This window comes from Leptinotarsa decemlineata, unplaced genomic scaffold (assembly GCF_025532065.1).
Source record: "Leptinotarsa decemlineata unplaced genomic scaffold, Ldec_3_MD MMD2_P_RNA_scaffold_2, whole genome shotgun sequence".
In the NCBI taxonomy this organism is placed as follows: Eukaryota; Metazoa; Arthropoda; class Insecta; order Coleoptera; family Chrysomelidae; genus Leptinotarsa; species Leptinotarsa decemlineata.
This window is the reverse complement of record NW_027412529.1, coordinates 26,154,226-26,167,041: the sequence shown is the minus strand read 5'-3', so window position 1 is coordinate 26,167,041 and position 12,816 is coordinate 26,154,226. Positions and strand designations below refer to the sequence as shown.

Here is a 12,816-nt window from a genome sequence, read left to right as displayed (position 1 = left end):
AAAAACATATTTTGTCTTCTGTTGTCTCTTCTTATATTTTGGTTTTGTTGGGGACGATAATTTGGTGAGTTTTGAGAGAAACGATTTCTATTCATAGGGTTGTTTTGTCTGTTAACACTATTGAATCTCCCTCGAAAATTGTTGTTTGGGATGTACCTTGTATTGTTATGTCTGTTCAAACTGTTTTGATACCGTTTTGTCCTCTATATCTATTGTTAAAATTTTTGAAATGATGATTTTGTTTATTTCGAATGTGGTTGATGGTTGTCTTGTGTGAATTCGTCTTTTGCTCCATTAATTGCGTCTGTCAGTGTGTTGTAATTCCGAGCTTTTATAATAGTTCTAAGTTCTGTATTTTGTATACCTTTTGCGAAAAAGTCAATTGCTAGTTTTTCATTCTCTTTCCTGAAAATTTCAATAGAATCTGTGTTGTCACCTGCCTGAGCTAAAGTAAGATCTGACATTAGTGTTTCTATTGATCTTCCGTATTCATCGATACTTGAGTTACCTTGTTTTATATTTTGTAATTTAGTCGAAAGTGTTGGAGCTAATTGCTTTGGCAAAAAGTTAGTTTTTAAATCTTTTAATAAATTTGCGGCGGTGGTATAATTGTTTTTCATTCGGATTTTATCTCTGTGAGATATGCAAGCTTTAAGAACATAATTTATTGAAGATTGTTTGCCTAACGTGTCTAACGTAGGTTCATATAATTCAATTCCCTCTATTAACTGATACACGCCTTCAGTTGTGCCATTTGATTTTGGCAGTAAGTTAGCTGCTGTTTTGAAATCGAATTTGTCTCCACTCATGATTATCTCTGTAATCAAACCTGTATCTATATCAGTGCTAATATCTATTTTCCTAACTGAACTGATCCTATCATCCAAAATAGCTTTTACTCTGGTACATACTTTCTCTAATCTATGTAAATATAATTCTACTTGAGCAATTTCATCCTCAGTTGGCACGCTATTATTAAACTTATGAACTAATTCATTAATAAGTGAATTAATATTTTCTAACCTCTGATACCGTCTCTGCGTAGCTGCTTCACTTCGTTTTTCGTAAGAGTCTTTGCGAAGATTTTCTTCAAATTTTACCAGTTGTTCTTCAGCTCCTGTGAACTCCTTCAGAATATCTTTGCTGCTCATGAGCCCTGGATACTAGCGTATTCTAATATTCTCCTTTTCAGTTGGAATTAATACCTTCTCGAGACCTTCGAAGTTCGCTTAACGCGATTTGTCGTTCCATTGATTTTTTCATACCATTTTCCTCCATATAAAATAAATAATAACAATTGCGTTAATATTAAAATTGGAATTATTATTCCGTCGGTGTGTGTGAATTAGGTGGAACTGGATTGATTTGCATTATTTGATCCCATGCCAGTAGCTTGTATCTGCAGTCTTTCTTCGTTTGTACCTTTTGATCCACACATTTTTACCTATTTGGTTTTTTCTCTTCACACTGGTTGGACTGGACTGGCAGGATCGCCATGAAATGTTGGGTTTTCCAGGTAGTTTAATTGAAGCCAGTCATTACCAAGAGTTTCGTTTTTATTCGTGTCAAAGTGAACATATTACATCGAAGAGTATATGCACACTAATAATTCATCAGAATCGGGGTTATACAGAATTGGTTGCTCATCACTTATTATCTAATTGTTATATATTTGAACTGCAAACAGTTCAATGTACTGAAAAGGTTGCAGTAATACATAATTAGATCGAGGTGAGTTTAATGAACCTGCAACGTTTCTATACGTAGAATTGTGAAAAAGACAATTGAATATAATACGAATTTGGTAACCTATTTGAAATGTAAAATATGTGACCTAAATCTTTATCACACGAAGTTAGGCAAAACCAGAACAGCAAAACCCCAAATTGTGTCTCTCATTACTGCCACACTTTTCTACTTCTTGGAAATAGCTTCAAAGTCGATGCAAAACAATGCAAAACTTTGGGCGCGGTTCAACACAAAATTCAGATGTTCAAAATTCTAACCGCGGAAACCTATTCTATTTGTGTAATTATCTGGTGGCATTTCGAAGACTTTATCCATTTTCATTATCAAACCTACGATCAATTTGATATTATCAGTGTCGATAATAATATGAAATTGATTTATCAAAAGAAGAATTATAACTACAAAGTGCGTATATTGCCATTAAATGGCAATATACGCATAGCTCATTATACCGATTGTAATGTTTGAAATAATGGTCACATACAATGTGAAGCTATTCAAACGGTTACGATATTGAACCTCATCAAATGAATATGTCATTTCCCCAAACCATTTCATGCACATTTTAATTGCCTTTCACACCATAAACCTGACAAACCGATGCGATACGCGTGGTGAGTAAAAGTTACGTGTTGGTTTGATTTTACGTAATGAACGTTGCATTTTTGTTATGTGTTATCTTCAAGTACATAGTTACTTATCTATTTCAAAATTAAAATTGATAATAGTGAACATAGGTTTGTTTGGGTGAATTTTATCAAAGGTCGTTATTATTAGTTACGATCTGGGGTACCACTCTTCACTCAGAAAATTGATATGAGATTGTGGGTAGTATAAACTTGAAATTATTTTAGGTTGAATCTTGCTTTGTTTACCCTCACCAATGGGTAGCCTCACCCATACAATAAAGTGTTCGAATAGTCTACATGGTTCCAGAACATTTTCAAATATTTCATATTCTGGGATTTTTGCCTTTCAGGTAGAAACGAAAATCTTTTTTTTTGAATAAGAGATTTAGTGCTACTACACCAAATGAGTGTCTTGATCGTTTCACAATAATCTAAAATGTTTCAGATTTCTCCTAAATATTTCCGAACCTTTCACACTATATTGTGGAATGCTTTCGAATACTTTCGACTTATGGGGACTCATCTAGAACTTGATAGAGAGCGAAATCACACCCTGTCACACAGGACATGCTGACTTTACAGAATGTTCAGAAATATTCTGGAATGTTGCAGAAAGCGGAATGCTCTCGAATACTGTCGAATGTTTTGGATTGTTTATAGAGGAGAAAATTCTAGCTCATATATATCTTCAAACCATGCCTTACAGGTAAAAAGTAAAAAAGGAATCTTTTTCGTCGATGGTGGATAGAGGGCCTCATTATTCTTGGATGTTCCCAAACGTTTCAGTTATTTCCAAACATACATTCCACCACTGTTCAGAATGTTACCGGATGTTGTGGAATCTGTTAAAATCTGTTTAAAATCTGCTTTTCCGTTAATCAGCTGGCACACCCCCACGAACGACAACCCTCAGAAGTTAAAATTTGTGCGAGCTAAGGATTAACGAGGTGTTACCTTTTATCGTGTGATTCCTAACACGGGTTGCACGATAAAAAATGAAAATCAATCGTTCAGACCAGGGTTGAACCACCGACCAACACGGCAGTCAATTCGAGTGAGTGAACAAAGCACCCACGTCAAACCGCCTGGCTACCGACCGAACATTCGAACATTCCCGAATGTTCGGTAGTGTTCTAGTGAGCGAAACTTTCAGCCCTTACATCTTCAAACACACATCCTCCAGGTGAAAACGTGAACCTTTTTTACGAATGGCGGATAGGGAGCAAACATAACAATGATCGGGAATGTTACGAGAATTTCCCAAACGTTCCAGACTATTCCCGAACATTTCACAATATTCCAAAATGTTCCGGTATATTCTGGAGTATTGTAGACTTGAATTTTCTGGACTGATTTAGAACTTAATGAAGGGCCCCTATATTCTCAAATGCAGGTCCTTTAGGTGATAACGGGTCAACTCAAATAATTGAAATTTGGGGTAATGAAATCAATGCACGAATACTATATTTTGAAGTGAAATTGACAAATGAAACATTCAAGATAACGACTGGGCGCCATCTGGGGAAAAAAAAAATAAAAAGGATGCAAGTGACACATCATTTTGAAGCTCCTGACGAATACTTCACAACCCTAGAATATGAAGTCAATATCTCCATCTACTATGAAATGACGAAACATTTAACAATTTCCTGAAGACAAACACATTAATATCGATATTTCTAGAAATATTCCTTTCTATCTGTCATATGGCAATTCCAACAACCCAATAAAGTTTGTTTAGCTATTTTTTGTTTATAAAAACTACAAAATACGTTATTACGACAACGAACATCATTGTTCAGTTAGAATATTCTCATTTAGTTTTCGGTTTTACTAGTAGAAAGGTACCACATCAACAAACTCTAAAATGGTCAATTGGAAGAAAAATTTGAAGCGATTTTTATTTACGGTGCGACGCGTAACTTCAACGAGACCAAAAAGATTTTCAATGAACGTTTTTTGAATCATCCTATCTGTAGAAAATATTTGAGGAAACTTGTATCCAGATTCATAACTATCGGTAGTGTACATGACAAATAGCCCCCAGGTCATCCGTCCATTCTAGAAGAATAGCAAGTGCAAATAATTGGTGAGATGGTAGTGAATCCTGAACAGTCTACTTATTCCGTCGCGAATGTTTGTGAGGTGTCTCCTTCTACTGTGTGGAGACTTTTGAAGAGGAAAAGATATTATCCATATAAAATTAAACTGGTACACCAATTAACTGAAGATGACCCTGATCGAAGAACAGAATTCTGCGAAATCATGACGGAAACCATTGCAAGGTATCCTACCTATCTCCACAATATTTTTAGTGACGAATGTAGATTTTTTTTAAACGGCAATGTTCACAGACGAAATTGCCGTTATTGGAGTGACACTAATCCTCACGTTTTCCGCGAAACACATAACCAATATCCGGAAAAAAATTAACGTTTGGCAGGAATATTGGGGAATCATATTGTAGGGTCACTATTTATTGATCAAAATTCAACAGTATTTGAATATGTTGGAAACTACTGTTGATCCTCTCATCACTGAAATCGTCGAAGCGAATCCTAATGAATTCGATATGGATATTGTATTCCAACAAGATGGAGCACCACCACATTACTCCAGACAAGTAAAAAACTATTTGGATACTACTTTTCCCGGTCGTTGGATTGGCCGTCGAGGTCCTACAGAATGGCCAGCCCGCTCGCCAGATTTGACACCTTTGGACTTTTTTCATGGGGCTATTTGAAGCAATCGACGTACGAAAATGAACCTGTTTCAATATTGAATATACGGCAGAGAATAATAAATATTTGTAGAGATATTGACGTTACTGTGTTCGAAAATGTTCGGGGTGTAATATCGGATAGGCTGTTCATATGTCAAGAAGTTCAAGCCGACCATTTCGAAAATCTTCTGAAATGACCTCAAGCTTATTACCTTATATTATGTAGTTAAATGACAATGTATTCCGTCATTTTGTAGTAGTTGAAGATATTGGAATTATATTCTGGGGTTGTGAAGCATTTGTCAGGAGCTTCAAAAGAATGTGTCACAAGACCCCCCCTTTCCATTCAACTTTTATTTTCCAGATGGCGCCCAGTCGTCATCTTGAAAGTTTAATCTGTCAATTTCACTTCAAAATAAAGTATTCATGCATTGATATCATTATCCTAAATTGAAATTTTTTGAGTTGACCCATTCAAAAAATAAAAGGGGGGGCGTAAAGAAAAGCACTGTATAGTGATTATGTTTCGTTTTCACTAATCACGCAATTACATATCCCATGTTATTCTTGATCTTAAGGAATTCAGTAAAGACTCATTATCAATTCTGCGCTGTAATACGGAAAAACAGCTGTAGTTCTGCGTTTAAGTGATCAGGTGTCTAATAGTAAAAAATTTCAAAATTTCAAATGTTTCTTCAACGCACATATTTCAAGTTGATGAACTTTTATAGAGGACATTCAATGATTCATTTCTGAAAAGTGAGAAATGAAACTTTCTATGTATTTTTACCACCAAACTAATACAATGTATTAGTTTGAAAATGTCCATATAGGACGAAACTGCAGGAACGTTAGTCCTAAATAAAAGTGGTAAAAAAATGAACACTTTCATTTTTATGATGATCTCCTAACACGTAACGGCTACATTTATCAATCTATTGTTTCATTCCTCTTCATAATTTCGAAGTTTGCCCAGCTGAAGTCAAGAGCAGAAGCTGGTTGTATGAAAAAATGTAATACCAATAGAAACAGGACAGGTATATTTGTTCACAAAAGAAATATGAGTATTATCATTTTTGTTTGCCTATCGTGATTCTATTTGATACTAGATGAGATAATAAATACTAGTAGCAGGAGAGAGAATGTTCTAGTTATCCTGACTTGCCTATAGACACCAGAATGTTACAGGATGTAACAAAAAAGTATGTCACATATTCTGTGGTAAATCATAACTCGATTGTATAAAACTCACCTTGATGCGAATCTGGAAAGTCAAAAATTAAAATTTATTTTTTCCAATATTTCATGAACTGTTAAACATTTTGCAATGAAAATTAATCCATGGCTTTGTTATAGCAAGAACATCTTTTTCACATGAAACCACAAAATCTGTTCAACGCATAAAAAACTTAGGGGAGGTATTGAACCCCTAAAACTCCCCAAAGTTTTATATGTGTTACAAGTGAACTAATATCATTACACCATCGATTTAGTATCATTTTTTAAATTTTCTTGCCACCCGGAACTTTTTCGAAGTCATTTTATATGCGGGCTCTTTTTCATTATCTTTTGAAAATTCTTTGGTTGGCTATTTGACACTTCTAGTTCTTACAGATGGAAACAGTTGTTTCAAAAATTACATACTGTCATTTGTGACACCATTGGTTCGATATATAATTATTATTTTTGTTACCCCGTAGCACTTTTCCAAAAGCCAGTTTTTATCCAGAAGCAGCAAACATTTTCAGTAACAAAAAAAATGTATAATAACTGAGTATTCATGTTATTTGCAGGTACAAAAAATATTTTAAATGATATTTCTTAAAATAAATGTTGAAAAAGACCCTCATTTTTCTGAATACACACTCATCACAATTTTAAAAAGTAGAACCAAGTTTTTTGAAAAATCATACGCTTCTAAAGAAATCAATTTGCACTTTCAATAATTCGATATCTCAGTTATTGTTCGCCGATTATTTTAACAGAATACACGTCCTCTTCTATAAAACCTCAGAAGCAAAAGACAATAGGGTTGAGATCTGGACTTCTGACTGGCCAAGAAATAGGTGCATCAGCGCCTCTTCTAATCCAACGTTCAGGGTACAGACCGAAGTGAAGTGAGCTCCATCTTGTAATTACCACATACTTTGCCTTGTTCTCCTCTTTCAAGTATTCTGGTAAATGATTTTGTAAAAACTGGTCCAATTAAATAATCATTAACAATGCTTGCTCATACAACGGCTTCAAAAGTTTCTGCCCTTATGTGCGCGTTATGATGATTCGTTATGCCATTTATATTGAAAGTAGCTTCATAGGTGAGTAAAATATGAATAATGAAATTGATATTTCGATTATTTTCCGTTAAGAACCAATCGCAAAATCCTTCTTTCAAGATAATCTTCATCTAGTAATTCTTGAACGGTTGTTGAGTCGTAGGGATGTAGCTATTGTTTTTTCAATTTTCTCCCAACCATCACGTGACTAACATCTAATTGACAAGGCCTGCTTTCAGGGCTTTCTTCGACAAATTCCTACCTTATCGTTTGTATCCATTTTGGACGACTGCTATTACTAGCAACTTACAGTCCTAAAGTACCGTCTGCCGTGCACGACGATTAATGGAAATAGATAATCGTATGTTTGGTGTATTCCGATTGAGATATTTTTCCGCATAACGCCCTGCTGCTGCTGCACTTTTCACCTGTGGCGTTCACCTGTGATCACCAGAATTACAAATAATTTTGTGAAACCTTGTTTTAGCCTGACCAAACTTACCAAGAATTAAATGCTGCAAACAGCATAAATAAAAAAATTTATTTTCCCAACACTCTTGAAATGCGCAATAATCGAAAGTTTCAATGAGCCTTTTTCCTGAAGTACGAAAAATCACTCACTAGCAGCGCTAGTAGTTCGGTAGGGACAAACACAGCCTAATCCTCATATAAACGTATCGTAAAGTACAATTAAAAAAGGATGTTTTCAACAGAAGAAAATGTTCCTGGAGCAAAACCAAAATTTGTAACTGTAAAGGATAACAATGTTGTAACAATGAAACTTTGGCTTGCATGCCGTAATTTGAAAGTAACTTGAAAAAAAGTGAATTAATAGACAGGTTAGTTTACAGACTCTAGTAAAATAGTAGCGGTAGATTCAAACTGTAATAAAAGAAATTTAAAATAATTATGCATTTCAGATTTATTTTCGAGTGGGATATGAATCAAATATAGATGGTAATGAAATAAATTTATTTAAATATATAATAAATGAATATAATTCATTGAACGATTGGGATTATATCTCATTCTAATCAATGGTAATTAACTATGAAAAATTTACTATTCATTTCATGTTTAGAGCATACATATGAATATTTATTTATTTTTTGCACTGTTAAATCCACTCACCTTGAAGCATGTATCCATTTCTTACATCTAACCTCATTAATATGAGGTTTTATAAATGGTATAAAAAACACGTTTTCTTCCGGATATCGATTATCCGAGGTACAATTCGCAAAACAGCAATGCTTTCTTGGCATTATACTAGCAGAAAATAATTTTATATATCAGATTTATATTTTTAAATAATAAATTAATGTTACACTGTTTTACATGTGAATAGTTTATGTTTCTCCCTACTTCTAGTGCTGCCTCTCGTGACACGTTCTCTGTATTATTCTCAGAAAAAAGGCTCATTGACAGTATGTACTTGTTGAAGCAATTGTTTGTTATTCATTCATAGGAACTATAAGTGTTGAGCAAAAGATAATGAAAAAGAGCCTTCATCTCAAAAAAAATTGCTTTTCGGAAAAGTGCTACGAGGTAAAAAAATCCAAAAATTATGAATTGAACCAATGGTTTCACAATATTATTTCAATTCTAACGCATATATGTGATTGGGATTTCTAGGGGTTTATTACTCCTAAAATATCTATGTGTTGAAAATATTTCGTAGTTTTATTTAAAAAAGGTAGGGTGTTCTAACGATATGAAAGCCATTGATCCATTTACATTACGGATTGTTAAACATTTGTTTGAAGGTAGCAGTTGACAATGCTTCGTGATGCTTTTCATCAGTTTGGACTTCCATTGTCTAATAAGATATAAGTTGATTTGAAATACCTGAAAGAAACTGTAAAAAATTATGCTTTCACCTATCCCTTCTTTCCTCTCTCCGCTTCATCGGTTTTAGCGGAAGCTGAACGTTTGGCGGGAGTTGTTCGTGTTCCGCTTGATTAGAGGTTTCCATATGTTACGTATCTCTACCCTAGCTTGGCTAAATGCGTTGATGGACAATGCATCTTCTTTGAACTTTTTCCTTAACCAATGTTTTTCCTTGTGAATGATTTCAGCTTGAGCCCACTCGATGTTATGTTGATGAGTCCAAACCTGCTCTGGTATTCCTTATTTGCCGGTTTCTCCTCGCTGTGTGTGTTTCTTATGCTCGGTAATGAGAAGTTTCAATGGCCTCTCAGTTTCACCGATGTATGATCCTCCGCACTTGCATGGTATCCGGTAAATACAATTCTTGAGATCGCAGTCCGCGTTTAGTGGCCTGATTTTTGTGAGGCTGCTACAGATAGTGTTCCATGATATGAAGCAGGTTCTGATGTTATACTTGGACCCAATCCTTCTTATCCTTTCCCACAATCCTCTGATGTAGGGAAGTATAAGTACTGGTTGTGGCGGCTTCTCTTCCTTGTGAAGCTCTTGCTGTTTTCTAGCTAAGGCCTGTTCCACCATCACTTTGAGTAACCATTTCATTAAAGGTCATTTTTGATTATGCCTAGTTTCTTTTCCTAGTAGAGTCTTGATGATGCCTCTCTTAGTCGATTGATGATGGTTGGCTTCCTGGTTCAGCTACTGTCCTATGTAAGTGGATTTTCGGTATACAGATGTTTCCCACTTAGTGTTTCTCCTTTTCACCAATTCGTCCAAGAATAGCAATTCGTTGTGGACTTCTTTCTCCATTTTGAAAGTGATAAAAGGACTTACATTGTTGATGTGCTTCAGAAAAGTGTCTAGTTCCGCATTCCCATGGTACAATATTATGGAGGTATCGTCCAGACGCGAGGCTTTTTATGAGCTTCTTCAATGGCCAGAGTTTCAAACCACTCCATATATACATTGGCTATAACCGGTTGATCCTGCTCTTTAACTTCGGTTGCCCCTAGTAGTTCAACAAAATGCCTTGAATTGTTCACAAAGGATGATGTTTTTCATTGCAGTGGTTCAATTATTGGTAGTATAAATCTGGACAAGTTCTGAGTAGCTGAATCTCTGGAGCTGATGATCGGTCTGAGCGGAACATGCTTCTTGTGGATTTTGAGTAGTCCATACAAGTGAGGGGGCTACCTGTGGTGCGGTGTTAGCCACAAAACGATTTGCAGAAATAGATAGATAGATAGACGTATACAATATCATTGACAAAGCTTGTTAAAAAATCAGGTATATATATCACTTCAAAGAATGAAAGAAAAGAAACAATTCAAAAACACAAATACCCAGAAACACAATTTGAGCAAAACTAAGTTCACATATCTGAAAGATAAAATATAACAATAGTAAATAAAATTTAACAAATTGTAGACAAAAAAGTTTGTAAATTGTGTAGATGTAAATGACAAATATACATAATTTTAATATAAGTTCACATGTCATGGCCATAAAATAACATATATCCCAGTATAATATATAATCCAAAGTATAGGTGTCAACAACCAAAAAAACACCTATATTAAATCACAGCAAACTTCCATTGTAATATTCATCAAGATTGTAGTACGCTTTAGTTGCAATGGCATCTTTATCAAGATTTCTGAACTTTTTATAGCTTTCATCCTTCCTAATTTCGTAAGGTATGTGATTATATAGCTTTTTACTTTCATAAATTGAAGAATATTTTGTCTGGTTTGTTTCTGGAACAGGAAAATTAATTTTGCCGGCTTATGTAATTTGTATGTTCCGGAGTTCCAACCATATTGTGTTTTTTATGAATCAGGCAAACAGTTTCAAGTATGAAAATACAAGTAACAGTGAGAATTTTTTCTCTCAAATATAAAGGTCTGCATGACTCACGCAATCCCGCCTTTCATAAGTATCTAACCGCTCGCTTTTGCAAAACAAAAACTGAATGAAAAAGTTGTTGACTGCAAAATCCCCAGAAGGCAACACAATACCTCAGGTGGGACTCAATCAGAGAATGATGACTATTTTTGTTGTAGATGAACTCAGTTCATTTGAAACTATTCGAAGTGCATACCATCCTGATGCTAATTTTCTATTCAAAGCTGAAATATGTTGATCAAATTTTATTTTGTCATCCATGAAGATTACCAGGAATTTGGATTGCTTTTTATTCTCAAGAATTTGTCCGTTCAAGTATAAATTGTTAATATTACAGCTGAAGGCGAGTAGGTTTGTCTTATTAATATTAAAGCACAAGTAGTTAGCGTCACACAATTTTTTTTCAACTTCTAAATCACTAGAGATAGTTTCTTTCATATTAGAAGTATTTTTTCCATGCCAAAGGAGCGTGGTGTCATCCGCAAAGTTGAGAGAGTAACTAGGTCATTTATATAAATAAGGAAAAGAATCGGGCCCAGTACTGATCCTTGTGGAACGCCCTATAAGATATCCTTAGTGTGTGATAGTTTGTTGTTTGATTTTACTAACTGTTTCATCACTTAAGTAAGAAGAGAGATCTTGGAAGAGGAACATGGATCAATCTTTGCCAAGATTGAAAGCACGTAAGTAAGTTCCGGCAAGACATAGAGAATACCCACAACAGGAAGTTGTGAGGAAACAATGCCCAAATGCAGATCGAAAACAGGTCAACTATGTAGACGTCAACCTCATCAACATGAGTTTCCACCCGCTCACTGACATAGAGGAATCCTTGTTGAGGAAAGGTCTAAACTTCGCGAATCAACAAATCAGGAATAGCAGAGCACGTTTGGACTCATCAACATAACATCAAGTGGGCTCAAGCTGAAATTATCCACAAGGAAGAACATTGGTTTGGGAGAAAATTCAAAGAAGCCGCGTTAAGCCAAGTAGCGTAGAAATACGAAACATATGGAAACCTCTAATCAAGCGGAAGACGACCTACTCCCGCCAAGCGGCCAGCTTCCGCTAAAACCGATGAATAGGGGAGAGGGAAGAGGGGATAGGTTTGAGCATTCGAATGACCTACAAATAGTCAGATGTCGGAGGAATAAGTCCAGTTATCACCCGAAGACGATTGTGGATACCAACAATCGAAACATCGTGAAGTAACTTGGTTTGGAATATTTTAATTTTTAATTTTCATTTCTTGTTAATAATTTTTTAAATTTCATCTCGTGTTAATAGTTGTTTTTTGATTTTTTGGTTATTGCTTATATTTATTTCATTGTAATTTCAGTTTTTTTTTTGCTTAATTAAATTAAATTAAATAATTATTATTTTTCAGCTAATCTTTTACAGATTCTTTCAGGTATTTCAAATCAACTTATATCGTATTTGACAATGGAAGTCCGAACTTATGAAATGCAAGTTGTTAAACAGTCCATGAAATATTGGAAAAATCTATTTCCATTTTGTACTTTTCAGGAGCTGTAACTTTTTTTGTGTACACATTTATATAAAGGTGAGTTATATCCAATCGAATTATTTTTTACCCCAGAATATGTGATTCGATTTATGATCTACGTTTTTGTTACACCCTTTATGTTAG

General features: G+C 34.8%; 1 protein-coding gene across 2 annotated transcripts in view; it reads right to left on the bottom strand.

Annotated features, from left to right (window-relative positions):
* The window catches only part of LOC111516234 (uncharacterized), a 58,245-nt gene that overhangs the window by 40,084 nt on the left and 5,345 nt on the right, over positions 1-12,816 (bottom strand). The gene's annotated exons all lie outside the window — the stretch shown is intronic.